This window comes from Zootermopsis nevadensis, unplaced genomic scaffold (assembly GCF_977971745.1).
Source record: "Zootermopsis nevadensis isolate Lab colony 2312 unplaced genomic scaffold, Znev_1.0 Znev_ptg000061l, whole genome shotgun sequence".
NCBI classification, from domain to species: Eukaryota; Metazoa; Arthropoda; class Insecta; order Blattodea; family Termopsidae; genus Zootermopsis; species Zootermopsis nevadensis.
In genome coordinates, this window is record NW_028259192.1 from 14,000,924 (window position 1) to 14,027,701 (window position 26,778).

General features: G+C 36.3%; 1 protein-coding gene across 9 annotated transcripts in view; it reads right to left on the reverse strand.

Annotated features, from left to right (window-relative positions):
* The window catches only part of FMRFaR (FMRFamide Receptor), a 199,689-nt gene that overhangs the window by 9,644 nt on the left and 163,267 nt on the right, over positions 1–26,778 (reverse strand). The window contains exon 1 of one of the 9 annotated variants that reach the window (XM_022077587.2): positions 13,570–13,588. The exons of the other annotated variants lie outside the window; for them this stretch is intronic. The gene's annotated coding sequence lies outside the window, so the exon portion shown is untranslated. Of the gene's footprint in view, positions 1–13,569; positions 13,589–26,778 lie in introns of those variants that run through there. 9 annotated transcript variants of the gene reach the window in all.

A 26,778-nucleotide genomic window follows, 5' to 3' on the forward strand; every position in this document is an offset into this window, starting at 1 on the left:
ATGAGTATCGACCAGACTACACGGCGCAACAGCCCAGAAGACAGAAATCTTCATTTAAGTCTGATAACAGGCTTTTCCAGTCCTGCCCACCCAATCTTCCAACTTGGTTCTTTGTGGTCAGGAAATAGACAGTTGGCCACACAGGAATGTTACCAAAGCAAGTACAAATCAGTATTAAATTAGGAAAATTATAAATTTAGGAAACAATTATTTAGTACAGAATCCATTATCATACAACTTCTATTACATTAATTGTCATGTTATGTAGACTTGCATGTTTCAGCCCTCAAAAGGCCATCATTAGTATCTTCTTCATGCATTCACATTTGATTAAAGTGCACCTTTACAATCTTATAAGCATTAACATTTTAAAACACAAGAAAAGTGCAACAGTAATACGATAATGTTGGCTAGAGTTAGTGAGTTGTAGCAAAGTACAATCATTCCAGTTAGTATTTTAACCTAACACTTTTGAATTTTGAATTTCAATTATTTAAGTTTTGGATTTTAAAAAACATAATAATTTCACAAGTTTAATACTTATAGGGTTGTAAGGTTGAATTTTAACTAATAGTAAACACAATGAAGAGCACTGATGATGGCTTCATGAGGGCTGAAACATGAATGTCTATATAACATGACAGCAAATGTAATAAGAAGTTGTTGGTATGGGAAATGATTACTCACATTCAAAATTACATGATATGAAGAGTTATACCATTATCATCCAGTTTACTTTCCTGAACACTTAAGATCACGGTATACAGAGTGAGTCAGAAGTATGTTCACAAACTTCATGTGCGTGTTCCAGGATCAAAAATAAGATAAAATGATCCTATGAACATGGGGTTGCAAATATTTCATTTTAGAAACAATGACGTACACAAGGCTGACGAATTCGTTCGTACACACCAGGGTTTCCTCGAATCATCTGGCATGCATTCTGCACACGTTCCCACAGATCATATTCATTGTTTATGGGTGTTGCATAAACTATGGACTTCAAGTGACCCACAGATAAAAGTACAATGGAGTCAGGTCTGGTGACCTCGGTGGCCATGCTACTGGGCTGAGGGTACTGTTCATCGAGATGATATCTGACGCGATGGGAGAAGTGTGCTGGGGCTCTGTCGTGCATAAACCACATTTGTCTTTTTGTATTTAGTGGTATATCTTCAAGGAGATGTGGCAAGTGTCTTCTTAAGAATCACCAATATGAAGGTCCTCTTAGACGCGATGGAAGCATGTGTGCACCAATAAGCATGTTGCCAACATTTTCTGCCCAAAAGTTAATTGAAAATGTTTGCTGGAAGCTGGATTCACTTTGATATAAAGTCACTTCATTGAAACTTTTGCGACCCCATGTTCATAGGAACATTTTTTTCTTATTTTTTATCCTGGAACACGCACATGAAGTTTGTAAACATATTTCTGACTCACTCTGTATAACATAAATATTTTGAATTATTCTCTATGGTCATGCAATGTTGTGTCTTACTCTGAAAGAATAACATAAATTATAAGCATATGCAAACAAATTGCTGAGTAAAAGAAGAATGAAGTAAGTGGGCAATATGGGACATCATGCAACAAGGAACTTCATAATTTATACTGGGCATCCAGGATTGTTAGTTTACCAGTAGGGAAATCAAAGTGGCTATGATGGGTAAAATATATAGCACACATGGCAACTGAGAAATTCATAATTTATTTAGTCTGAAGACCTAAACAAAGTGACATTTTGGGATAATGAGGTTTACATGAGAAGATAATACTAAAATGGACACAAAAATGTAGTATGACGCTATTAACTGGATTAATCTGGTTCAGGATTAGGTCCAGCTGTAGGCTCTTGTGAACATGTTTATGAACATTCAGATCCACAGAATACTGGGAATTGCTTTATTGTCTGAATGATTATCAGCTTCTCAAGAAGCACTACTCCACTTAATTAGTCAACATATTCAGGATGCCATAGCAATTTGCATTTAGTGAGCACAATATTAACAAATATAAATATAAATAATCAGATTCAATTATTTTCAATTATACAGATTGACACATTTCTTATCTACTTCTTTCTGAAGTTTATTTGCACGAAGAGCTGACTACAGCTGACACAGTGCACTGCGTTTATCTCATCATTCTAGACTGCATTCAGATGCACAGTATTACATCTGACATAAACACTTTAATTACAGCAGGTCATTGATCTAATTTTATGCTAAAATGAAATTAAACCCCGCTATAATTAAATACTAGGCAAGCTGTAATTTCCACGAAAGACAATTAACATGTCTCATCTGAATTTCAATCTGACTGCAAGTTCACTGCTCCATGAAACATTCTTCAATGTAACTGACTCGTTGAATCAATTAAATACTGAGCTTCATAGCACAAGGGAAACAACAAAACTATTATCTGTTATTATAGATACTGTTTTATGATGTCTAGAGATGATAAACCTACTCAGAAAGAGTGTTGAAACATGCATTTCGCTTTCAAGTAGGCAATTTAATTTTAATAATATTAACTTATAATAATCTTTTAGTTTGTTTTACATTGCACAATCTAACCGCCACGGTGGGCTTGTAATACTGGGGTCCCGGGTTCGTTCCCGGCGGTGCTCAGATTTTCGACTTGTGTTGGGCAAGGCCGTGGTCCAGGCATCACGGAGTTTTCCTCCGGGGTTTCCCCTGTTTCTCCGTGGCATCCCAAAAATTACTCCACTTTCATCATCATTTCGCAATAAGGGGGTCGCAGCAGGAGCGTTAAATGTCGCGATCCCGATCGAACCCATGTACTGATGGGTCGTGAATCCTGCTAACCACCAATGCACACCATGCTGAATGGTGTGCTGGACACGAAAAAAATAAAAATAAATATAAAAAATGCACAATCTGTAGAATTTCATAAATTTATTTATTTTTCCATAGCAGATTATTTATATATAAAATTAATTGTCTATTTATTTGTACTTATGAATGGTCTCAAAATGTTTTCACACATGCAACTTCTAAATTACAAACCGGAAAGTTTATACCACAACCTGCAACAAAGCCTTAGATAATAAAATACGACTTAAATAAATGGAACGTGAGGGTGTAAATTGTATAAATATAATTCAGGAAATAATTCAGCGGTCGGATATTGTAAGCACAGTAATTAACTATCATGTTCCATAAAGCGCGAGGTAAACCATTATTACGTTCTCAAGATGGACTATGTTCTGTGGAGCCAGTTACTTGGACATACTTATGGCAGGAAGAATATTTTGCAATTCCAACTTGCTAAATAATAGACTTATTACAGGAGTAATTGAGTTCTGTTCCTAATTTCTAAGAGAAGCATTTTTGCTTGGAAATTGTTAGCTTCTTGTTTTCGATTGGTTCACTTATATTACATTCGTTCGTGCGAAAGGGCAGACAGTACCAGTCTGCTGGTTATTGCAGAACGCTTTATCACTTGGGATGTGGAATAATGATAAGAAATCCACCTGCTACTGCTGAGTGCTCTTTAATTGAAAATGCACCGTCTCTGTAACAGGGGCTCTCATTAGCAATGTGACAGAAACCTGGTGCTATGTTTGTACTGTTATTGGCAAATGATAATGAAGACGAACTTAATATAACATCATACAGTTTTCACAGCCCAAGACCTGCAGCGCGGAACATGTCTGACCTTTGGCTATTCAATGATGCTGTTTCAGCTACATCAGAAAGCTTTCGAACTTTACATGCAAGGATTTCGAATGAGTAGGTTGTAGTTTCTCTGAAGTTAAATATCAGGGCAGTCACATGAGATAATCCACTTAAAGTTTATACAACAAATTAAGATTGGGGAAGTCTGAAAAGAGGGCGCTAAGGAGAATTTTGGACCTCAGAGAGAAAAAGTAACAGAATGTGGAGAAATACATATTGAGGAGCTTCATAATTTGTTGCCCTCTTCAGAATTATTGTATAGATAAAATGAAGAATGATTACATGGGTGGACATATTTAATAATGAAGAGAATAAAAAATGCATACAGAATTTTGGTCAGGAAACCTGAATTGTTTGAATGGAATGAACAGACAACTTGTGAGACCTAGACGTAGATGGGGTAATAAAGTGGATAATAAGGAAATAGAGTGCAAGGGCGTGGACTGGATTAATTTGGCTCAGGACGGACGGACGGACGGACGGACGGACTCCTGTGAGCTAAAAGCATGCAACAGCAGCATTTTACACCGCGATGATCAGCTCTTCCGGCAAGTGTTACCAAGACGTTATAACACGAAAACGTTAAAAAGTGGACATAGTAAATCATAGCGCACATTACTCAAAGTAGGTTAATCCGACCTGGTAAATTTCCTACGCAGTGCGTCGACGTAAGGTTTTAAACAAATATTTTATAACCATGAACTACGAGCCAAATCAACACACATAATAGACAGTGTTTTCCATATTACATCGGCCACAGCAGTGTTTCAACTCTGATTGTAAACCGTAACACGTTACTTCCAGTATTTTTATCAACCAACAGTTTAAAGCTAACGTAACTAACGTAATACATACTAATACTGGTGATCGCCTTATAGGCTGAAACCGTCTGGTTGTTAATTTCAGGTTAATTTTAATAACCAATTGTGCCACGGTTGGTGGTCTATACTTTTATCTATCCTTTGAACGCGACACTGAAGAATTTTATTCCATAAAACACTGAGAATTTGACAAGCTCAGCGACTATTCGCCCTTAAGAATGATTCTGTTGTATGGTTAGGTTATTAGGGGCTGAGCGAAATACGTAAGATGCTGAGTGCTGTGACTCGCACACACCAGCAAAGCGACTCAGTCAGACAGCATGTGATGTAATTCTATTTACTTCTTTCTATGTATCCCACACGAAGACCATACAGCTAAATATATTTTCGTAACGCAAATTGCAAACTATTACACCCAGAGTGGACTTCACTCCATCCATGACGGCTACTATTATCAAATTTATACCTGGAGTTATGTGTTGGATTACTAGGATGTTCATATCATCTCAAGAACTAGACATGGCAATAAGCAATATTTGAAAACCCCCACTTATGTCTCAGAACAAAGCAATGACTACAAATACAGCCTCACTATTTAACCAGTTTTATTTAAGGTTTGAAACTGAATTTTGTTAAACTAATGTATTAAATGGTGATATTTCGGGTTCTCAAGGTCATTGTCTTCTGTGACGCTGCGCTTTCGTAGTCTGGTAGAAGTTTGCCGATGTCTCAGAAGACAGCCATCTTCATTATCTGTTCAGATTCCTTGAAGACATAAAAACAATTCTTTTACTCATAATTTCAATTCACATTTTCAGAAACTTGGTCCCAATTCTAACGATTCCCTTAACGTCATTTAGAGAGAATTTTGTAGTTCGTCACGCGCTTCTCAGTCTGTTTGAAATACGATTCACGATTCACGCACAGCGCTCCTGAAGTCGAGTGTAAGAAACTGTCAGGAATGTATGCGTGGTAAGGCATCACAGTGTCGACAGTAGCGCTTGTGATGCGCCTCTGAAAGCAGAAAGTCGATATGCTCAAGAATAACTATCGAGAAAAGGAGCACTGACTGAGAAGGGCCTCAGTGGACCAGTAAAAGGAGCGCTAGTTTCATGGGAATGGCGCTGAAAACACTTCTGAGTACAATCATCCTCCCTAGGTTTGTCTCTACATAGTTATAGCTATAGCTTATACTCGGTGTCTCCAAACGTTTTCTTAAGTGGTTCGCTTGTTCAACAAAATACATGATCGCGAGACAGGAATTTGGAGTCGATTTTTTAAATACAGGCGACCAATATTCAAATTTAGGCTATTTTTATATTTCAAACGTTGTATAATGTATTGGGTAAATTGCGAGAACATTTCCGTTATTCCCTATTTTCATCGGGCATGGGTCTTAAGCGGACAAATATGGCGAACAACTATTTTATGAAGTGGGAGATATTCAAAATATCATTATTGTAACTGTAATAGAAATTACCCAAAAGCAAAGGCGGGCAGCAAAGAAGTCAACAAATAAAAACAGAAAGTAAACCATTTAATTCACTATTATAAATCTAAAATAAAAACAAACACAGCTCAATATAAAATATATTTGATGATACGTACCATACTACTGTTTTTGTCAGATACACTTTTCAAATTGAGTCTCAGATCTTTTACTTAGGGAAATAAGAATCAATTGCAAATGTTCCCGTAATTTCTGAACGCTTTGACTGTTTTATACATATATAGAGGGGAAAAAACTGAATAGTCTATAACGACATTCAATCGAATAACACATTCTGGTGTAGAATCCCATATAAAATTTTTCGAAATTCGTTTATTATTTCATGCATTTATCTATCTCATGTATAGGCCCACTTCGTGTAAGGAACTTACAAACTGTTTAGTTAGTTTCATAACCAGATATTTCCCTTTCTAAAACGTCTCAGATATCAGGGAAGTAGTAGAATGAATGTTCTGTACCTTTGAAGATATTTTTTTCAGAGCCATTTGTCGTATATGCTTTCTCACGAGTTACACAAATGAGGACTGCTTACCATACGAATAAATGACGTCTAAAATGGAACTTGATTAAAAGAAATTGAGTCAGCATCTTGTTTCTAGTCACAGACACAATGTATATAGCTACAGTCTTTTGTTCTGATGTAGGTCAACTGTAGCTACGGCTAGCACACTAATATTTGAGGCACAATTTGAAAGTATTCTTTGCAGGAAAATGTTACGCCTCAAAAGAAAAACAAGTTTGGAGAGGCCGTGTTTTATTGCAGGAAAAGCACTGACATACTTTTTGCATCCATTATGTCTTCCTTTATGTCAGAGCCAAGTTTCGAACAATTTAACAATTTCAACAGAGTCTTCATTTAGTAATCGTACTTTATGCATTATAATAACAGCCTCTATTCCCTGACTATGTAGAGAACTACGCTAATAGTTTTATACGTATTAAAATTAATCAAATAATTTGCACGATGTCAAGCTTTACAGACACAAAACTATAATAGTGTTCAGATAATTTTAAAACGAATTGTCTTGTTGTGGAAGATAGACGTTATATTTTGTAACTCAACTACATTAACAAACTCCGTGGAGAAGTGTCTTTTTGAGAAGCTGATAGTCGCTGAGCTAAGCGGAAGTTTATTTTTAGTGCTCATAAAGTTCCCCATCGGATCATATCCCGAGAAAAATTATTTTATTATATAATCTCATGCCCTATATAGACAAAATCAATTTAACTTCTGTCATCTATACATGTCTACGTAATACCATCTACACTTAAGTTCTCCAAGTGGTCTCGTTCCCAGAATTCCTCATCTCTATCAAAGCGTGCTATACATCACACCAATGCCAGTTTCCTCAATCTAATCATCACGTTGCTACCTCCTTTAGATACCAATATTCTCCTCAGCGTCCTGATATATAATTAGGTCATTAGTCATGTCAGATGGAAAGCTACATACAGGTTTGGGGCGGAATGTTGTCGTATTGAATTGTACAAGAAGCTATATTAATAAAAGTCTGGATGAATCGTAGGTTACTTCCAAAGTTACTGTGGACTTCAATTGCTTATTTTGCACAACAAATTTCACTTAATTCTGTAAATTCCCTTACAAATTAAGGAATGTAACAGTATACTAGAAATGTTGTGATATTCCTCAAGGTGCCGTGATGCAGCTGCTTAAAAAGAATTAGGATTCTGTTCGACGGATAAATGTTTTATAAGTTCGTATCTTAGCCAAAGGAATGTGAGAAACGGGAAGAGAATAAATAAGAAAAATGGAAGTAGGAAACAAGAAGGAAGAAATAAAGAAAAATACAAATAGTACAGGAAAACCAATACAGGCTGACACTTTAAGAAAGACCACGAAGTTGTAACATTCACTGTTTTTAAAAGAAGATCACGCGTTAAAGCCAAAGTGCAGTTTTGAACAAATTTCTTCTTTAGTTACCTAGAAAGGAATCTCGATTGTAACATCATGGAGAGCGCAATGGAAAGAGTCGGCATTTCTTTCCTAATTAAACGACAATTAATTCTGATGAAAGCGTAGAATGAAACACTTTATGAGGCTTACAAAGTAGGACGCCACAGGTCACTCACACTACAGAAGGAACAGGCACGTGCAGATACTTACTTTTCTGTCCACGTGGATGTGAATTTACGTTACTTAATACTGAGTTGACAGTCTAAAGGAAGTAATAACGTGTGCACTATTTTCGTCATCTAGGCGGTCTGAGAAATTCTAGGTGTGGAAATGAAACAGAGATTGGAAGGACATACGAACACATTAATCTGGCTTCAGCACAGGTTTTATATTGATAAAGGCAACTGGCATCAATGCTATAAATATTAAGTACTTTCCACCAAAAACACAAATTAAAATGTAAAGTTGTCTCTGTCTTTTAGCACAACTACTTGAAGAAGTAATCTGGAGTAAAGGGACAGCTCCATGTATTACGTTCAACATGAGAATGATACGCGTGGTCAGGTTAACTCTTCGGCTGCTTTAACCGCGATGTTAGTGGTCGGTAGGCCCTAGAGCCTTCCCCGGTGCGGAGGCCAACAGAACATTTCCTACCTCTGTCGGAAATCGAACCTAATTCAGTCGGTATTCAGGTCACTTTACCTACTTATCTATCCAAGTTCATATAATAGGAGCCAAATAAAGAAGTATTACTGCACCCAGTTATGTTAAAATATTCATATACCGTATTTTAACCCTAATAATTTTAGACTTTGTATCCATTTTCAACAAATACAAATATATTAAAGGTAAATGAAAGAAAAATGATGAAAATATTTCGGCCTAAGAGACAGAAAGTAAGAGAATGATGGACAACATGCAGAATTAAGAAATTTAATAGTTTGTAATAGTCACCAAATTTTATTAGTGTGATCAATCAAGAAGAGTGAGATGACATGGGGAGATGGGAAACACAAATAGAATTTTAATCGCAAAACCTGAAGGTAAGAAATCAGTGGGAAGACATGGGCGCAGATAGGATAATATTAAAACAGATCACAAAGAAATGTGGTATAAGGGCGTAGACTGGACTCGACCAATTCATTGTAGGGTCCAGTGACGGGCTAAGAACTTTATGTCCCATGAAAGGCAGCGAGTTTGTTTACCTCGAATACAATCGATCATGACAGCTGTTTTGAAGCACGCTAGACTCTTCAACGATGCGATTACTGTTTTACAGGAAAGGAACCTTAAATAAATATTTTTCTTCTTCTTTTACTTTTGCCCTTCGAGATTCAGAAGATAAATCTTTTGGGAATGTATTTTAGGCATCCTCTGGCTAATGTCAGAACTTCAACAATTTTGTTTGCTTTGTGGAACAAGTGAGCAGAAATAAACATTTTTCATTTTCCGTCTTCCACCTTTCCTTTCTACTTCACGATGTATAAGGTAACAAAGGTAACATTCTTTGGCACGTATTTGTAAACGTACTGTTTCTAAAGCAGGGAACAGGACAACTTGTTTACCTTTTCTAGAACATTATTTTCCATTGAAATTTCTTCCTCCGCCTCATAATTTAAAAGATTCGAAGTACATAACAATATTCAGGAATTGTGCAAAATTTGTAATTCACTACTTTTCTATAATTTTCACTATTTCTTGACATTAATTAATTAACGCCTGTTTACAGATGCATGTATTTATGATCTAAAATTCAATCTTAAACTGTCTTAAAAGGCATAAGAGTCACATGGGCGTATCTGTGACAATCTGTATAATAGCATCAAGTTTTTTTATTTTACTTCACAAAGAATATATTTAAACAGACGTGGATCTCGGGAAAAACGATATTTAATATGACAGATGTGTTTTATTAAGAGTAGATCGAAAGATGGTCCTGATGATTGGGGCATCAAGCATCTCTAAAGCGTCGTCGATAAACGTCTACCAGACTACACAGCATAACAATCCAGAAGACAACCATGTTTGCCCCATTACAAAATAAAAAAGGCTGCAAGCATGGAAAATGTGGAAAAGAATACTGAATGTGTGTTGATCTCATTTCCTACGGAGGACAACAGCGACAGCGAGGCAATAGACAGTTAGTGGGAGGAATAATGGGAAGAAGTACTAGCAGGGAGCTTAAAGGATTCGGCCTACTGTTCCTGCATAAATCTCTCTGGAACATCCTCCTTCTCGTCTTTTCGCCGTCGTGTATCAGAAGGGAAAAGCTGTTTCGTGCAATTTGATTTAAAACATGTATATAAGCCTGCACGAGTCCCTTCGGCATGCAAAACCTTTACTCGCTACACCTCATGTTCAAACAGGTAAGGAAAATAATTATTTATTTTTATTTTAGGCTCAGTTAAATATTTAACTGCCTTCATTATATGATATACACATACATACATGCGTGTGTGTATACACATAAATCTCCATCAGGTCTAACTTTGAGGAAAGAACACAAATTATAATTGTTTTAAAATAAATTTCTCGGGGGGAAAATTATAAACTTAAAAGAGATTAAGTTAGACATTCAAGGTACAGTATTATCCAATGAGGCTGCGCGAACTGATGACCCAATGAAAAGTTGTGTGGAACTTTATCATTAAAACATATGTCAATAGCGTGTGAACAATTCATATGTGCAAGACGGTGATATGGAAGTAAGAGGTTGCGCCTGGAAAACTTAATATAGTATTATAGAAATCTATAAAAAAAAAGGAAATTATTCACAGAAATAGATTACGAAATTAAATAATTATTAACTCAGAACTATATAAGAGAAAGTAGGTCATACGTTCGACCCAAAGTATTTGTTAATATTCATTTCTGAAACAGATGCACAATAAGATAGAGAAAGAAAGTCTTCTAACCTCACTGGATACTAAATAGTCTCGAATGTGTTACAACATATTTAAATTGGCATTTACATAAATTTGGATCAGTTGGTAAGTATATTATTTAACAGATAGATATATACGTACTTGCTTAAATGAAAGGATGGACCTAAACTTTAGTAAATTTTGAAACGCAGAGAACAGTGTTCTAATTGGGGACTACATACCTGTTCTCCATCTAAAGAAACGACAGCATCTACCCCTCCAGAACATCTGCCATGGCATTTGTTTGCACGTTGTTTGTACAGACATAAGATCGCTGCAGTGACGATTCAAACACGAGACGCTAGATAATCAGTGACAGTTTGAAATTAAATTTCGTTAATTATCAACTTCGTCTAACATTGCTCTTAAAGGAAGAAAAATTGCACTGTGTCTGAAGCGGAAGCCTGGTGAATTATGTTAGAAGGTAAACGGATTAATCATGGCTTATAAACTCACTAATATCATAATTAACGCACTACGAGTTCCGAAATTTGTATGGCATAAGCAGACATTCTTCAGCAACGAAAATTGAAACCTGAAAGTTATTATTAAATGTAACCGGTGTCGCTAATAAACCAAGAAAAATAAATAAATAAAAGAAATACCATTTTATGACACTATTATCTTTCTCTGAGTATATCTCCATCAATGGCATAATTAACAATTCTATTTATATTCAGGTTCTTTAAAATGTCGAAATATTTAAAAACCACGAACCATTCGAAGCATAAGTTCGTCTTTTTAATACGTAAACATTCAGTCCGTACCTCAAAGAAAACTCAACCCATAACCATTACAAATATCAAGCAGTAAATGTCGTCTAAGGAAATAATCGCTGTTTACGCTGCGAATCATATGAAAGTTATAAATACACTTTGTGGGAGAAAAGCATAGTTAACTATTGTTAGGGCAGGCTTCAGAGCGTTAAAATATCGCCATAACATTTTTTATCTCAACGAACTGCATCGTTCCTAAAAGTCTATGACACTACACTTACGATTTCTCGTATTTATTACTATCATCAAGCAATTTCATGCCATTAACGCCACCCACTTCTTATCTTTGTCCTTCTTAACCCCTTGCTTTCGCTCTTGCTTTGATCTTTGGCATTTATGTGCGTAAGTACGCAAGAAGATTATTAAAAATTGTCCGCAGTTATTTTTACGTCTGCCGCAGGACGCTAACAGTTGGCAGTATTAAAACTCGTCATTAGACTTGTCAAAATATCGCTCAAGGTGACTTCGGATTTTTGCGTCAGTTTCATTCGGACTGTAAACAGGGTTGCACTTTTACGATTTGCACCAAGGAAGAACGAAAACCTGTAGTTAATTTTTAGTAGGCGGCGTCAAAAAGGCTAAAATCCACGAGCATTTATCTCCTCAGTATTGGAGCAGGAAGATTGTCACAGCTTGTTCCTTTGTTTCGCGATAACACCAGCTCACGTTCTGCTGTCCACACCAAATACCAGACAGAATTCTCCGCGTGCAGAAAGGCACGTAGGTGTTCATGTAAAGCGTCCGTTATTGTTTTCAGATTTCAACAAAAATTTTAATAACCCCCTCCTCCAGTAACAAATACCACGAAACTTAATTCAGCGGTCCTCGAGTTGTTCGATACGTACGTACGTACAGACGGACCTATGGAACAATTTTAATAGGCGCTTAGCAGGATACGAAGGCGTCAAAAAAGTATGGGCTTCACCGAAGTGAAGGTTGGTTCAGTTATTGAACCTGCTTCATTACCGAAACTAAAAATTACACTTAAAATAAAAAAGTATCTAATTCCACATTCTTTTACTTCACTTCCTGTCAGAAAACAGCCAACTAGAGTACGACTATCCATTCTATCACCCCGTATTTCAGTCGTGTCCAATTTCAGCTGAAGTCTACATCGAAAATGCTGTTAGCACTCAGATATGAAGTCGATATTTTGGCAGATATCCCCTAACATCGTTGTCCCCTTTTATAAGCCCAGTTTTTCTTTTCCTTCGGTATAAATGTATTACAATAGAAAGTGACGTGGACAGAATAGTCCACGTTCTGGAAACCGTATCATCATCACCCTTTTGTCTCTTTTGTGCGCAGTAAATCACTAAGCGCGGGCAGAAAACGATTATTTGTCTCTGCTCGGAACAATGCGCGCAGCGTGCGAGGGCATCGATTGAAGAATTTCGCTCACCAAAATCTCACACAGCTACAAAAAGGTGCGTATAGCAATAAAAATACGAGCTTCAATTGGGGCAACCAACAGTTCTGCTGTGGACAGGGGCAGATTGTAGGAATAGTGTCACACGTGGTCAGACTATTTCAATACGTGAACTGCCCACGGCGCGTGTCCCGACTTCGTATTTGGGGCTCCACAGTTTAGAGTGGGCACTGCCTACTCTAAGAGTCTTCCTAGTTTTATCCAGACCTTTCAGGCAAATGTTGTAACAGTACATGAAAACAGATCGCGTTCGCTTCTTTTTACGTCCTTCCAATTCATAATTCATTCATTAATCATTCTCATATTCGACGCCATATAACCTACATATATGACAGAGTGTTGTTGAATTATTCAAGTAAGAAAAACAACACATAAAGAACATATTGTTCGGAAAAGACCGCTTCTTGCTTTGTTACAACTGACTCTTAGAGTTTTTGGTAAGGCTATATCAGAAACAAAAGAATCAAAACGAATTAAATTGAATAAAACTTACATATGGTAACACTGGTGTAACAGAAGTGGTATACATGTCTATGTAGTTGTTAATCGAAATCTGTGAAAGGACAGTAACGATATATATGTAAGAATTAAATTATAGCTCATATAAAGTGGTGCTCAGAATAAAATAAGGAGACAAACGGATATATTAACCTATTAAAATTTCATCAGAAATTATCAATGTATACAGAATAAATAAATAAATAAATATAGATATATATTTAAAAGTTTATTTATGTCTTTAAATTAGAAGTAGATATTTTATCTGCGAAGTTATGGAAGATCAGAACTAGGTCTGCAGCTGATTATAATCTATGATATTCTGATCTTTGAAACAGAGATGAACGCAGGGACCTGTTTATCATAGTAGTTCACAGAACGTGCTCTCGCCTCTGCACCGGGACCGCAACACAAAAAGAGCGGATGAAATATAAAATAAGTCAAAAAGAACGTTTAATATTTAAGGCTTTTCTTTATCATCTTGAGTCCTTTAAACGTGCTCACGGCGCCTCGCTGTACGAGCATAATTTTATGTATCACAGTCTTGTGACGTACGATTGAAATTGAGTTGAAGCATGATACAAATGAAATCATGAACTTACTTTTCTGAAAGGAATATTTATCGTGATGGATAGGTTTCCTGTCAGACTGCCAGAATAAGGAACATATCGTTACTTGTATTTCGTAAAACATTCATCACGTCTAACAAAATTCACATAAATTTTATACATCATTAATAAATCTGTAACTTCACGCAAAAATGTTTATAAAATGTTCCAAATATCAGAAATTTGATAAAGTTTAAATTAAATTCAAGTGACAATGTTTATCTTAGATTTTGAATATTAAATTTTGCCTAAATCTGTCAAGTAGATTCGGAGGTGAAACATGCGATCGGACGGAAACAAGAACAGATAACGGGCACGGAAGTTCTTCAAAATACGCTCATTCTGTGTAGTTTGAGCGCAGAATGAGTGAAATAGTGGAAACATCCAACTTTGTCTGTACAATTTCATCCAGTATTTAACATTAATAGCACATTCATAAGCAACTATTAGTAGAAATAAGAGGTTCATGGCAAGACATTATATTATTTTACTATCTTCACTGAGCGACTACTTGCATTGAAATAGAGAAGGGTCGACGTCTTCTGAATTTACAGCATCAATTTCTACAACACTGAAGCACTGAGCTTCCTTCAACATCAAAAAGATAAGAACTTCGTGCGCTTTATTGAGCCAGTAACTTCCGCGTGTACGAGGGGAGACGCCCACTGAAGAAGGACAGACCAGAGCTGGCTGAGCTCTCCAGCCAGAACAGTAATTAAAACGCAATAGAAGCAGGAGGCTATCTACCGTTTATTATTTTTAAGTCGTATTTGAAATCAAAGTACTGGAAAGAATACACGAACTTACGGGATAAGAAGACACAATATGTAGCCTCCTCTTCATATTGTTAAGGTGATTAAATCAAGAAGAAGGACTGGCGAGATATCTAGCACACACGGAGAAAACAAAAATACAATTTTAGTTGCAAAACTTAATTAAAATACCATTTGAAAAATAGAGTCATAGATAAGAAGAAAATATAAAAGTGTATTAAAGAACTAGGTTGTGAGGTTTTTTAAACTGGATATTGCTGATCTAGGATAGGGTACAATTACGGACTTTATGAACACATAAATTAATATTTGGGTTTGTTAAACAAAGTATTTACTCGTCAAACTGAATAACTCTCACCTCTCGAAGGAAGATGTTTACCATGATGTTTTATTATATTCTGACCAAAATTGTTTATTATAGTATCATTAAGCTACACGTCCTGTTATTCGCCGTGATTTATGGCCTGATTAGATACATCTGACCACTGCCCGATTATCTTGTCAAAACTTTGCAATAAAGTTACATTCAATTAATTTTATTCACTAATGTACATTTCCCACTCCTCTGTAACGAAGAGAAGGAATCAAAACAAAGGCTTCTTTTTAATCGGTATTATCTTCACTCACTACTCGTAAAATCGTGACAGACGAAATAAATACTTCAATCCGTTCAACTTTAGGCTACACAAAATAAGTCACATATTTCACTGTCTCTCACATTGCTGTTATTCTGGTAAAATACGAGTTCAACTTTTTAGGTGAGGGATGAAACGCAAAATCATTATGATTATGCCATATTCTTAAGACAACAGCGTTCTGATACATAATAGCCGCAAGCAAAACTGCATATTTTAGAGTGGTTTTCTAATTACAAGCCCATAGTTTTTCACATAAATGCCTGACAGGAATGAAAACGCTGACTAACAAGAGTGTGAATTTATACTTCAATGTGCAGCAAATGTATTTTGCGCATGAGGTATTTGCAATTCTGCATAGCTCATTGACTTTAATGTTTGTTCATTACAGATATGATTTATTGTTCCAAGGCTCATTATTTCACACATAACAGCGTAGCCATAAAATTCCCTTATACTTGGTTAACCTTAAAAAGCAGAGTGATACGCATGTGTTCCACGTACTTTAACATCGACACCCTTGTATTTTTCTTTTTCGGAGTGGGTATTTGCGTTTCCAATGGTTCTCAGAACAAACAGCGATTATCTCCCTAAACATTAACAAACTTATAGGATTTGAGACTTTCGCGGCGAGTAAAATCAATAAAATCTTCTCGGGTAATCAGTCGCGTCAACTGGTTACCGTAGTAAACCATCGTTTCGGGAACCAAATCTGTCCCCATCATCAGGCGACTTCCAAGGTATCCAGTCACATCAAAACCCTGATGATGGGGACAGATTTGTTTCCCGAAACGTCGGTTTACTACGGTAACCAGTTGACGCGACTGATTACCCGAGAAGATTTTACTGATTAACAAATTTGTCTTTGTAATGTAGCGGCGAATTGAACTTTATTTTTATTCATAGGAGCTTCGGAATTCAAAGTATTAAAGAATGAACATACAAAACTACTATCTAATTTTACCTCTACTCGTGTTCGTGCTCATTAAATCTGGACGGTTTTACGAAGACGAGTCGAAGCAGAGCGATTAACCGGAGCAATGGAACCGAGGGATTCGCTAGTGGCAGACCAGCTGCCTGTTGAGATCGGGCAAGTCACCCGGAGTCTCTGCAGTACGCACACAAGTAGTATGGACGCACCTTTAGGCTAAATTTCGGGTACGGAGGCTTGTTCTAAATGCGGAATAAGAACGTACCCTTTCCCGTATGGCCTGGTGCGAACTAAGTCGGGAAACCAAAGGGCGAAGAGGCTGAGCTATAAAAAGTTTACGACCCATGTGCAGAGAGCAGAGGGGAGCCAGACATATTATTTCAGGCATCAGTAAAATTACAGGCTAGAGGATCGACTTGAAATGAATCCTCTTTCCTCCCCACCTCCTCCTCCACCTCACTCGATAGACACATGGCAGACACTAAACATACAATAATAGCAGGTCTCGTACGATTATCATGGCGCAACAGAAAGTAAAGTTGTGTCTCGTGCTTAACTATGCACTACGCCAAGCTGACGCATGGACGAGCAAAGGTACAGTTCCACGAATTCTCAACCCCGGCTATTGAACAGCAAAGACAAAATGTCCCAGTGCAATTTTAAGTAACATACATATTTCCTTATGTCGTTGCTAAGAGCGCTTTAAATTGACATGACTCATGCATGGGTACAGTTCACACAAATATAAGTTACGATATTCATAGATTGCTGGAATCCAAGCAATCGTTGCTGTTGTAATGCGTGTATACTAAGTTTGGAAACAGTTTCCTGCGTTTTACAAAATCTGCAAGAGTTCTGATCCAGCATGTACTAATCCAATAGTTTTAGTAATATATAATGGGCCTAAATTACACCTTTTCAAATTAAATCTCCTGAGCACTTATACAATAACGAGGCCCGTTAAAATTTAACGGGAAATTATTTTTTTGGTATATTCATTAATTACTCATTTCTTCCTTTTCTTCATTCCTTTTTACCATTCTCCTCCTTTTCTATTCCAGTCCCTGATATTTCAAAGCATTCGTTACCCATCTAAAGTGAATTCGTTCTTTGTCGACTGATTAAACGTTTTATAATAAGTGGTAATGGTCTTATTATATAAGACCTTTTTTGTACAGTGTTCTCCGTTTCTTGTCGGTTCTAGTCTGGTTGTTAGGTCATAACAATAGGTTTCTCTAGTGCGAAAGTGATCCACATGCAATTCTGTTCGTTGTCTGACAATCCCTTAATTCATAATGCCGAACACTACACGCCGAGATGACGGTCGAAAATAAAACACTATTCAAAGCAAATATACATTCATAGTATTGAAGTAAATAAACAAATTCCTTACTTCAGGAAAGTTATTTCGAGAAAATCCCCAGAAAAGCGAAGGACAGGCGCGTTTATTAATTAGTAACGAAGTTATATTGTACATTTGCGTCTCACATCGAAGGCACTTCAAATAAATCGCTGATCATGCGAAACCACTTTCAATATTCTCCGTCACTCAGATGTAATATTATGGATGAGTAGAAAATCTGTGATTTTAGTCTTCCTTATGGTACTGCACTCTTGTCATAACCAATATGGCTTACACTAAACCACTCGCTCTACCGTTACGGAGCTGCATATAAAGTACGTTGATATCTATAATTACCTTTCCAGTATCATAAATTAATCTTATACATCAGCAGTAATTAGTCTTTTAATATGTCATTCGAATTTACCTCCGTTGCGTGTAAGTTCTCCCTTCTCCCTTAAATGCCATCCACGTACCTGACGCCCGCCTGGAATATCTGAGAGCCAGCACAGTTTTACACAGTGCCAAATTTACAACACTGAATTATAAAGCTGACATTTCCTTATTTCAGACCCTCAACTTTCATAAGTAAACGAGACTTCGAAACACATTTCATGGAGTTAAAATAAGTTAAGCAGCCAACTTGATACAAGTGCGTTTCCGTCTTCTTGACAGTAAAATCGAAAGGATCTGAAAGAGATTAAGCATTTTTACGACCATATCCAGTTTTTGTGGACGAAAACAGATCTTTGTCCAGCGTCGTATATGGTTGCTTAGCGACCATTTGAACCATAAAGCGAATATTATGTGGCACTACTGAAATAAATAACAGATAATTGATCAAGGAGAATATATATATTCATAGCATTACCATGATAAAATAATTCCATAGTTTGTATTAAGGATATCTGACAGAAAAATAAGAATATTGGTTAGTATAAATACGTATGTAGTAGCATTAACATTTTTATTTTGTGAAAAGTTATAAGTTTGAGATTATCCTTAACATACACAGGCGTAAGAGGCAATGTTTCGTTTTTCGTAATAATAATTTTATTTTTATACGGCCATTGCAACACGACTTTGATTTCAACATTTTTAGATTAGTTACAATCAGAATTGTTGTTTCCAGGATAAGAACAGAGATATCTAGCATTTGCTGAAGGATGGGTCGTAATTTGTATGTAAACTGCCGAGCTCATTATGAAGATAGCAAAAACTCTGCGACAGAAATTAACATGGCGCCACTCTGTTCTTAAGTCGAACAGTTGCAGTTTTGGGGAATGGATTTACTGCACGAAGAGATTAACATTTCTCAAGTTTCGAAACAGTCCTCCCTGTCTCGGTTTTAGTCGGATGCTTGTGATAGTTACAAATGAATTTGTATTACAGATATTCTACAACGGATCATAACATCAGTACTCAACTGACACGGACGGGCATGGCTTGTCTGGACAACGTAAATTTGTCTCCTACTAAACAACACTAAAGACATCAAATTCTTTATTAGTCGACTCTGTACATAAATACTACGTATTTCATGTACAGTACAAGCAATAATTCAAGCAAAAATAACAGCATAAAACTGGAAGACCCATTCATAGCTTCTTAAGTGCATGTAAATGTCGTGAAATCACAGTCACGCATAGCTGTTTATTATACTTCTCCAGTGCATAAGTTTATTTTTCAACTCTCCGTTTTACTACAGTGCCAGTAAATCTGTTTAGTAATTTTTTTCCAGGAATTACGTGACGTAATAGCATTCATAAAGCTTATTTAGTAACGGTCATATATCAATCATTGTAAACTTAATGGTACATCCTTGAGAAGGTAAAATGTCAAGAAAAGCTGGAAAAGTTTGGAAGCAAATATAATTCGTGCGCTGTAAAAGGAATGTAACAAAATATTCGCAGTTATTTTGCTACAAGCTGTTTAAAAATATACGGACCACTTGAAAACAATAAACAGGATTTACAAACATTATACTGCGCTTGAATCACACTGTGTTCGTCTAGTGAACAGATTTGTACAATTACGATATACAGCATTGACTAGAAGGAATCTAAAACGTAACTTTTCTTGTCTTCATGTATCCCATCTAAAAACATGGAAAATAAAATATAAGAAAGCACAATTTTGTCGTGTTTTATAGAGATTTAAAACTCTGTTATTAAAATTCAAGAACACAGACTGAGGGTTTCTGAGAAGCAGGACAGACCTGTTCACATGTCCGCAAATTGTTGTGTGAATTATTGACGATAGTGAAGAGAATTTACAATTTCAAATGTCGGGCGGCCATTCGTGGTATGATTTTAATTCCAAATCAGCCAATTGGGTGGCTGGGCCGAGGTGCAGACACAACCCATCTTTCTGTATAAAAGTAAGAAAATAGGAAAAGAAATGCTGATTATTATTCAGCATTTGCTGTGTCACTGAATTTCGTTCTGTCCTGACGAAGAAAGGCAGCCATCCAATGAAACTGTCCCCTTACCTAAGTCGTAATAATACAGAGAGTTACGACTGTCGTTTATTTCTCATTGCTTTGGCAAAATTTTCTAATTTTAGCACCTCGCGAACTAGGCTAGTCCTTTAAGAAAATTCAAACTAAAACAGCAAATTTTCTTTCCTTCTGTTTTATTTTCTTGTTTTTTCTCCATCCGTGAAAAAAGTAGCAAATTATTTCTTTTAATAAAAATAAATAGGCCAAAATTTTCTGGTGACCAAAACAAAGTTGTTCAGGAACTTGGTTCCAAATCAAATGCTTAAGCACCACGGCATGAAGACACTGGAGAAGTACACGCAAATCTTTGTAAGTTCTAAACTTGTTACTAGATGGGGGCGAGTGGTAGTCTCTCGCTATGGCCACCTTACCCACAAGAAAATAGCCCTGGTACTCGCTGAGTAGAAGTCTGGGTGTATCCCAGAGCCGCTCTGTACTTGATGGCAAAGTGAAAAGTCATTCATGACTAAATGAACCACAATAATCTAGGCCACAGTCAGTCACTTTACTGACTGAGCTATCCCCACTCAAAAGAAGACACTAAGTAGGCATAAGTATTTGAAATTGTGATAAATGTTTACTGATTTTTACACTGTCCTTGGAATTCAATAGTATATTTTGTGTCACAAACTGTTAACCTAAAATTATGAAGCAAAGAGCTTGAAGGATCGACCTAAAAGTGTTCTATACTTTGACGTCATGAAAAAAAAGAATTTTATTTATATATGGAAAAACCAATGCCCACTTTCTATTATTCCGGATGGAAATGACGTGAAAATTTTCAGAAAATCTAATAACTTTCTGAATTCTTGTGTATTATCGATTAGTATTCGCTTTTAAACCGAATATTCATGAGCACCCTCTACGAGCTCAAAGTTCTTTTGCAAGGACTTGCAAAATTTGTTTTGTAGCAGTTCGTTTACTCAGAGAGTTTTTTCTTCGAAATATAAGCAAATTAACAACAGCAGTCGAAGCAGAACTTGGTGGAGCACTGAGCTGAATCGTCTTTCAGAAGGCAATCCCACTTCTGCAGCAGTATCATCGGATAGGAAATACAGCGTTTTCCTCCATGTTGACGCAATCCCTAGTGAATCAGTAAGCCAGTAGAAAAATATGAATTTCTAAAATATGCCTAACAATATCACAGAGTGGCTGCAGTAGGGAAGGAAAGATAGTAAAATGTGGAAAGAAACATTTCTGAAATTCATCTTTAGCCTTTGGAAGACCAAATCAAATAAAACAAACTACTCGATTCTAAAATAATATATGAGGGTCTTTCAGAAATGCATGGGACTCGCCTGGAACATAGGCTGAGAGACGATGACTGCCGCACAATGACGCTACAGTACACTCAACACACTCCACACTGAGGTCAATTTACCATTGCGATATTTCTGGTAACTTCCTGATGGGCGCGGCACACCAATCTTTCGCGATAGTCCGCACCGACTTGTGGATACTGCTCTGCAAATCGTCGTTGGGAAATAAGTGGGCGTATTGCAATTTGAAGCAAACAAAATGTACAAATAGGCGTTTAGGGTGAAGTCAAGCAATTAACTCTTAGTGGTCACTTGCTACCCAAGCAGTAAGTTATCACAGACGCAGTTTGATCTCCCAAAGTCATTTCAGCGACCAATGTCGTTAATATCCGGGTATCTCCTGTCATCCGTTCACTAGAAATGGCTCTGAACCTGAGTTTGTGTTTCATCAATTAAAGCATTGCTGCTTACTTGGTCTCGAAAAACTTTATGTCTTAGAAGTTATCCTCTTAAAGGTCATTAAACTTCTATAATTCTAGCAGGTTTGTTTCAATCCATCTTTGAACGGTAGGCAAGTCTGAGAACAGAATAATCTAAAATTCAATTTATGTGAATTTAAGCCAAATAATTTTAAATTTTGAAATAAATAAAAACGAAGTTGAATTAACTTGAATATTAAAAAGATAAAGGAAGTTTAAAATACCTTTGTATAAAAATAGTATTTATTTTATTTTTAGAACTCATTTTTTCTACTGAAACAGACTAAAATAGCAGAAATATACATTTTCCCGCTTCTTAGTTTCACACTTTAGTCACTGTACACTGTGTCTGAATACAGTTGTGTTTTCGTAGTGCAAACAAATGTAATCGTTGAACGTGAAAAGTGTGGCCAAGAACTTTCAGAAACTGTAAAAAAATCTACCAAAACGTTTGAGATGCAATCTTCAATTACATTTCTTTTGAATTCCTAGTAACAGATAATTTAAGAATGTAGTTCCTAACTAGCTCATTGGGCCCTTCGTTTTGCATTTTCCAGATAGGCGTAGTTCCTACTAAGTCACTTCTGCCTCAGAATTTTTTCTGTACAATTTATAAGGCCTGAACGAGATTTCACTTCAGAAAACCTCGCACAAAACACTGCACAGTTTAAGGTTCGAGTTATGGGCTGGCAAACAGAGATTTAGTATTGAGCCAGAAATTTAGTGTCACAACTGCTTTAGTACACTTTCGCTTTTCTTGAAGTTACGATGTATCTGTAGCCAGGGAACGAAGCCAAGAAGACTATGATGTCACAGACTACTGAGGCATTATGTTATGGAAACCAACATATAGTTATTGGTAGTACGGCATATATAGAACGTCTGTGAAGATGTCTATTAAAAGAAACGTGAAATTATATTACTCCAATGCTAACTTCAACTGTTTACAAACACCAATCACCATATAGGATTTCAGGTTCTCACAGCGGTGAGTCCGAAGATGGCTGTTTCTGGGTTGTAGCGCCATGTAGTAAGGTAGAAGTTTACCAGAGTTTCAGTGGTCCTTGCTGCCTCCATCATCAGGGTAACCACTCATATAAAAATGTAAAACTTTGATGGGAGAACCTGAGAGGAAGAGGCCACTTAGAAGACATAAGCACGTGAGATTCTTGGTTCTCACGGAGGCGAATATAAAAACGACTGTCTTCTGGGATGTTGGCCGTGTAGTCTGATAGAAATTAACCAAAATGTCAGATGGCGTACTGCCTCCATCATCAGGGCAGAAGCACTTCTGAAACGTCAGACGGCTTCTGCGAGACAACACGGCCAACATCCCAGAAGAGATTAATCTTTTATCGGGACGGTTGTTAGAGGGACAGGGTGTAAGAGTATTGGTTGGATTCAGCGGGCTCAGAGTAGCGATCCAGTGGTGGGGTCTCATAAACACACAAAACAAACATTATCTAGGAAGACTCTACTTCATGGAATGAGTTGCAGTCATCGATCTCTTAAGACAGAAAAATGCTGGGGGCAGAAGGAATACGCATTTAATTGCAGAAGTGGCAAAATTTTCTGTAACCTCTCTCATCCACATGTTTGGTTTTTAAAAACAGAACATGAAACTCCAATTTGGAGAACATTCAATTCGACGGCCTTAAGATTGTGTTTGAAATACTGCAATCTTGCGGGCAGTTAGGACGGATTCTAATAGTTACTAGCTGGGTCTTCCAAATGGACTCTTTAAATTATTCCTGTCAATGTTTTGTAGGCGCTTCTAAGCCATTCCAAATCTCATTCTCCTCATTTCAGAACTTTCAATGATACTAGGTGACGAGTACAAATTATGAACCCTTTTCCTTCTTGTCGCCCATCAGTATGTAATTTCTTTCAGCCTCGTGTTCCTCCTTCCTAGCGAATAGGCACAAATAATCTTTTAAGCACTGTTCCCAAACACGTTCAATTTATATTCTTCCTTTGGGGCGTGAGACCAAATTTCATACACACAAACCCACCAAACAGAAGCTAGTATTATAGTTTTGTGTATTTTAATCTTCAAGTTGTTTTGAAGAGGAGCCAATTTCTACTTTAATTTCTCTTTCCTCGTTCTCTTCTACACCTGTCAGCTCTTCTCCTGTGCAGGTTCAATTGTGTATGAAAGGGAACGATATAAAAACTCCAGATTTAATTGTACTGTAGGTCCACACACGTTTCAAAGACTTAAGATATATAAGATCTGAAAAGAAATGTAGGCCTACTTCAACAACACCAAGATCGATTAATTTCTTGGGAAAAATTATTACAGTTTTAAGACCATCTGAATCATTCTGTTGATTCTGCAGGTGTATTAATGTAAGCAAACAGAACGAAGCGTTTGAGTGGTTAGTATAACAATATTCTTTTATTTATCTACACACAAGGCATAGCTCAGGCTGTACAGAATCGATACTTCTGATTCGTATTATAATGATGTAGGTTCTTATCGTTAAGATATGTAGGAGGAAAAGTGTTTGATTTTGATATAAAATCAGACCGATACATACATACCGTAACTTATGGGTATCGTTATTTGTCCAAAAGCAGTGAGAATTTCTAAATCCGTCTCTTACGGTGAATATAATATGATATTTTAGTTATTAATTAGGAAGAAAGAAAGAACCTATATAATATTTAAAATCGAGTCGGCCTACAGTTTAAGACATATTAATTCGAAGAGCAACTAATCTAATACTAAAATATGTAGGCAGCATAGAATGTTTAAGAATGAATTCGGTTAGATTCCTGAGAAACTTACAAAGTCCTACAACGATCAATTTATAACGTAATATAATATAACATAATACAATATAATATAATAATTTTGTTCCATGTCGCACAGAATCTCAGACAGACATCCATAATCCCAAGTGTTTCGAGTTCATAGAAACTGGCTCACTGGAATGTGGTTTTGGTAAACAGGATTCACCTCGAGGCAAATCATGGAAAGGTATCTCAAAATAATGCATTGCCGTTTCGTTTAAATCCATTTCAAATTTTATCATATTCACATCCCACGTTATATAGCATATGCATTTTAGAAGTATCATTAAGGAAAAAGTACATATAAATATAATCATCAATGATCATAATAATTCTCGTCTATTTATTTAATACTTATTGCTAAGGGCCATCTCCAAAAGCGATACCTCTTGATTTCAGTGGCGTTCTGATATGACGCGTACAATCACAGATAATTTATTCAGTCATTACGCAAATATGTTATTATATTCTGTGTTAAACACGTACAAATGGATGAACTGGCAGCCCATCCAAAATGCGATTACAAAATAACGAGATTCCGAATTAAAGCTTTTGATAATGACTGATTTGTTTTAAATAGCCGGTTCGTTTATTCTCGAAAACTAATCACTAATTTTATACACATTATGGTGTGTATATTACCCTATGGTATTGGTGACATAGCGTTTGGTCTTTCATATTGGAGTAGACTTTATTTGTATGTCAAAATACAAAATCAAGCTTTTTTGCATCACAGAATATTCTTCCGTTTGGAAACGATAGAAAATAAACACAACTGATACAATTATTTCCAAAGAGGAAATCATACAGATATTTGACGCGGACAAACAAACCAAAATCGGCAGAGCAAAAACGGAACGTTTATGTGCGTAGCTTCGTCACTAGCCCCGGCTGATGTAAAACAGATCCGACAGACTTAATTGAAAATCGGTTTTCATAAATCTTTATGAATTATTCCAAACAAACTGCAATACGAAGTGAACAAAACATGCATATTTTGCACAGGCCTATTCAAGTGAAGGAGAGTAATAATAATGAAAGATACGAGAAACGTAAATGATATTACGTAAAATGCGACAAAGCGACGCACTGCAATCTAAAGCCATGAAAAGACATCTCTATAGACCTATATTATATTTCATCTGTATAGACCCATATTAAATAAAGTCCACTTTGGGATATGACGACTGTTATTAAAATACACGTTACATGGAGTTAATATACGTAGATACCATGAAGTCATCTTCTTCAGAGCTATGGAGTATTTTCTGTCTCACGTTTTAATATAGTCGGCAAGACATTATATAGAAGAAACATGATCTAAGAGTGCACTTTTGTGCTTTCATGAAATAGTAATCCAAGCAGTACATTGATAGTCCCTCTGAAATTTGTTAAATTTCAGTCCGTTCATACAAGCATTATTATAATAAAAGCAAAACCAGAAGTACGGACGGACAGGAAGACATAGTAACTACAACAGAAATCAATACGCAAAGAAACATGAGAACAAATTTGTTCCTAAAATAATATATGCTTGTACTATCAACTCTGCCTTATTATTCATCTCTAAACGTTATTGAAGATGGTGTTGAATTACCAATTTAAATTTTTTGGACTTTTTCAACCGTCATTATCTCGAACTGTAGTGGTTTTTGAGGAAGCTTAATGACAACTGAAGAAGTTAAAAAAATTTAAATTTGTAATCCTGCCTTATAAGTTTGTTTAGTAAAAATCCCTATTATATTTTAGAAGTAGAAGCCCATTCGAACAGGTTTAAAAATTAGAATTTTTAGAAAAAAGATACAGATGGACTCATTTATATATAAAAATTCAACGCAGGACGGTAAGTTAAAACCTAGGAAAAGGCGGAATTAATAAGTA